This window comes from Elephantulus edwardii, unplaced genomic scaffold (genome assembly GCF_000299155.1).
Source record: "Elephantulus edwardii isolate Elephantulus edwardi_28Jun2011 unplaced genomic scaffold, EleEdw1.0 scaffold00026, whole genome shotgun sequence".
NCBI lineage: Eukaryota > Metazoa > Chordata > Mammalia > Macroscelidea > Macroscelididae > Elephantulus > Elephantulus edwardii.
The window spans coordinates 2,179,405-2,184,247 of NW_006399776.1; the positions used below are offsets into that span (position 1 = coordinate 2,179,405).

General features: G+C 44.5%; 1 pseudogene; it reads left to right on the forward strand.

The window, feature by feature from the left end:
* Window positions 1-402: 402 nt before the first annotated feature.
* On the forward strand, window positions 403-1,926 carry LOC102859230 (annotated as a pseudogene).
* Window positions 1,927-4,843: the final 2,917 nt, after the last annotated feature.

Sequence of the window (4,843 nt, forward strand, 5' to 3'; positions counted from 1 at the left end):
TGAACACTCTCAATCTCTTCATCATCCATCCTGACCCTGCCAATTGGTCCAGTGGCGAGAATCTTTGTCTTCTTGACATTGAGCCTTAGTCCATACTGAGGCTAATACCAAATTGCATTAGGTAGAAAAAATAAAAAGGAAAAACCAAACAAAAAAAACCCCAAAGCTTATAATGGAATTAATGTATTTACTGAAATGCAGTATCATTTCTATTACTCTATTCATTCAGAAGACCTAATGATTAAACTGGCAATAAACATGATCTGACCTATCTCTTTCAAACGTAAAATGAAAGCTTTGTTCCTATTAAAACAAAAATATGCTTGAATCAAATTCTTCACCCTCCCCCTGCAAGTCATGTATTGTGTTCCCTAAACCAACCTAAACTGTCACATGGAAGCAATGGAGCTTGTAGAGTCTGGTCAGAATGGTAATCTATGGTCTTGTTCATCAGTTAGTGTGACTAATGAAGTATCCACTACATACAACAATTGCACAAACTACTTTGGAAGTGATTGACACACAACATGCTTTCCTCCTTTTTTAAAAATAAATTATTAATTTTAATTAACATTTACAGAGACTGAGGATTTCCATTCATTCATTGTTGCACTTTTCTCCCTGCCCACCCCTTCCTCCCCGCAATTCACTCTTCTCTTTGGAAAGTAAAAGAAAAATTCTTTCATTGTTATACGATCCCTCCCAAGTCCATTCACTATACAGCCTTCATTCTGGACTCCTGTCATGACAATAATACCTAATCATATATCCCTTTTAAACAGTTTTTGCCCTCATTTGTTTCAATGCAGAATACAAACCCTTTATAACAGTGGCACCATGCAGTATTTGTCCTTTTCTGACTGGGATACTTCACTCAGAATAATGTCCTCCAGGGTCATCCATTTTGAATAATATTGCATGAGTTCCTTGTTTTTCAATGCAGCATAGAATTCCATTGTATGACTATACCACAGCTTCTCTATCCATTCCTTTGTTGATGGGCGCTTAGGTTGTTTACAACTCCTTGCTATCCTGAACAAAGCCACCATAAGCATGGGTGTGCATATGCTTTCCTCCTTAGACAATGAAACATCTGGAAGGACAGGATCTGGAAACTAAAGCAAAAGAAGGAAATTGGAGTTGTGGGATGATTTTCTCAAATGAAATTGGAATCTGAAACTTAAGTGACTACAGAATGAATTTATGTAGGAACTAGGAAAGGTGAGAGCAAATTGAAATGAAGATCTATGTAGAAGTAGTTTCTCTTTTTTTCCACAGCTTGTTTCCACGCGCTCTCTCTTGGTATCTGATTTTACCCAATTCTTGATGGAGAGAGAAAGACACTGGAGAATGGCATATGTTTTTGGCATTGTGCTTAAAAGAATACCAAGATATTGCATGATTAATCCTTTTTAAAAATGTTCGTTTGGTTGTTGGTAGGACTGGTGTAATTTTTTTGTTTGGAGATTGCGGCTCTTTCCTGGGCAGCTGAAGGGACGCGGAGGTCCGAGAAGTGGCCTAAGATTTCAGCTTTTGGTGAAAAGTGGCCAGGACCAAGCCAACTGCGCTGAAATCCCCCACCCCCCACAAACAGCTGGCCACCAAGGGGGTCAGGAAGAGCGCTCCCTCCAAGAAGCTGCATGGTTACAGGCCTGGTATCGTGGAGCTCCGCGAAGTCCTCTGTTAACACAGCGGATCCTGAGGCTGCTCTTCCAGAAGCTCGTGGGGGAGATTGCGCAGGATTTCAAGAGGGACTTGAAATTCCAGAGCGCATCCATTTGTGCCCTGCAGGAGGCCAGGGAGCTGTACCTGGTGGGCTTGTTTGAGGACACCAATCTGTGTGCCATCCACGCCAAGAGAGTTACGGTCATGTCCAAAGACGTCCAGTTGGATCGCCGGATGGGGGTGGGGGGTAGGAGAGCTTAAGTGAACAGCAGTTTTTATGGTGTTTTGTAGTAAATTCTGTAAAATAAAAACAAAAAAGTAAAATGTTTGTTATAGAAATGAAAAAGAAACAAATACCAGTTTATGGACTTAATGGAGGTTGGTGTGTCAGTATCAATGAGACTGGCTTAGGACAGGGCAGCCTTCAGGGCTGCTATACAGAGTCACTATGAGTCACAGGCAACTCGGTGGCACCTAACAAAAACAACAACAACATAACAAAGTTGTAATTATTGACACAAGAGGATGCCCTTTCTCAGTGTCTCAGTAAGGAGAATGCGTATGTAGTCAGTTACTAAGCCTTAAGAAGTCTGCTAGCAGAGAGTAGAAAGAGTGTTGGAAGAGTGACATCAAAGCCCTTCCGATTATCTTTCTGAATGACTGCCTCGTTTCCCATGAGCTCAGACTAGGCCCAGCCATGAATGAAATTCCTTTTCTTTACTTCTAACTATAGCACTGGAACACACGTGTAAATGTGGCTTGACAGCATTCAGAGAGACTTAGCCATGAAAAGATTCAGCTGGATTTTGCCTTCTCGACCACCAGGGGCAGGGACCAGGCCAGCACCAGAGAAGGACCATCTGCATCTGGGTATTTCTTGTTACAGAAACCTTGTCACTTGCAATTCATGACTAGTGGGTAAGAATTTGCACTGCCAATCCAAAGACAAGTGGTTCCAATCCACCAGCTTCTCCGAGGGAGAAAGATGAGCAATCTCCTCTGCAATTTACAGCCTCTGAAAACCTGTTGGAAGATCAGTTATGAGTGGATTCCTACTCTACGGCAATCAGTGAGAAAGTGCATTAGTAAAGGAATGGACTGAAAAATGCACCAACAGGAGAGTTAAAAAGATGAATTATAACCAGACCGTCTGTGCATCACACTCTGTTCTTAACATGATTTTATCACACTTTTTAAGCCATAATTCGTAATGCATCAACAACCTATTTTTGCTACAGTTCTACTAGGCCTCACACAATCTAGCCTTCGGTGGGGGTGGGAATCACATTTACTTGAAAGCAATAGTTAGGAAAGAAAGAGTGTGGTACTTTAATAAGCTAAACAAGAAATGAAACACTAAGAATTCTTTTAGCTGGTTGCATAGGGAAATACATGCTTTAAGTTCCTGTCCAACACAATTTATCTTCTTCCCTGAGTGTTTCTTGAATGAAGGGAGGAAGGATGGGTATCTCCACTTGACATGTAACCAGGGCAGGAAACCAAGATCGGGTCACTTTACGTGAGACCTTGCTTTATAGACACTTATAATAAAACCAGGGTTCTCAGATCCAAAGTCCACATCTCCAAGGTATGTTTTGCTATAAAACCACCATAAGCCTGAGCTGCCAAGCAGAACTAGATCCAGCTTGTGTGTGTTTGGGTTTTTTTCCTTACGCAAACCCTTTTATTAAAAGTCTGGGCTGTCACAGATTCCCATCCGCTAAGTCTAGCAAGATTATGCTCAGATAGCTCAGCCCTGACCCTTCAGCTCCAAAGCCAGCAGCACCATGCATGATACACTGCACGCTGCCAACCGAGAGGCTGGCCCGGTGCAAAGTTGGTCTCCCAGGGCACAGGCCCAGCTAGTGTTTTGAGACCACAGTGTATGTGGAGCTTGCCTTTTCCACGCTATATGGTCGCCTTTGCCATTGTCCTGAAAGCCTTGCTTTCAAATGTTCCATGATGATGTGGAGGAAGCCTCTGGAAAAAAGAAAGGACACTGAGGAAGGAGTTAGAAGGAGCTATGGGGCTAGAAACCTGAGAATGAGAACCTGGTTCCCACTCCCAGCCTGACAGAAGATTTCTGCTCTATCTTTGAGACCTAGAAGAAACCCAGAGATAAGCCCCTCTAGCTTCTAGAAGTATCATCCTCCTGAGGACAAGTAAATCCCTGCCTTTTCGCCGCTGGTGGGAGGAGCCACTGTAATAATCGGCTCGTGGTATCTTATTGGTCGACACTTGGCGCTTCGCACTGCCATTGGCTGAAGAGGGGCTGACGCCAACCTCCTGTTCCATGTTTCCGCCTCAAGGATCTGCTGTCATCGGTCATCGCCATAGTTCTTGAGAGAGTTTCGAGAGAACAGCTGAGGCAGAGGCGTGGTTCCTGCGTGGCTGTGAGGCAAAGACTGAAACTGAGAAGAGATTGGTGGCTCATCTAGAGTGGTGCCCAGCCAGGCACCTGACCCCAACGAGACCATCCTCTCTAAGGTAAGGGCACTGAACTTGTGGAGAGGAGGAGACAGAGTTGATCCAGCCATGTTCTCAAAAGGTAGCTTTCCTAACAACTGTGTACCCTAGCGGTGCATAGCTCTGGGGTACCTCACCTGGTGTGGGGGGCGTGAGTGTATGCTGTCAGGTAGAGCAGCGCCATCTTGTGTGGAAGAGGCAACCCATAGTTACAGAGACCATAAGTGTGATCCTGACTAGAGTAGAACGGTCCTATTCAGAGTAGCAGAAATGTTGGCAGAAAGCCCAGGGGGCAGATGCTGTGGCCCCGGGGAACGGATCCTTCAAACATGTCCAGGAATAATGGATTGTGGTGGTGGTGGTGGTTAAGTGCCATCGAGTTGTAGTCCTGGACACCTCCTGTATAACTTTCGTCCTTTTTCCAGGTTCATAGGGTTTCCAGAGGCAAGCTATTACGGAAGTGGATGCTACCCCTGCTTCCAAGCTTGTTTTAGCTGGGGAGCTCCACCAAACACTGTCCACCATGGGGAAACATTCTCACATTTTACACATCAGTGTCACAGTGTTCAGCTTCACAGCAACCACCTCTGTACGGCAAGTGGACACATCAGGGCTATACCACCTAGAATGTTTGAACAAAAACAATTAAAAACAGGCCCAGAAGCCTGCGGCCAGCCCTCAAGCCCTACAGGATTTTAAGCTACAGCATGGA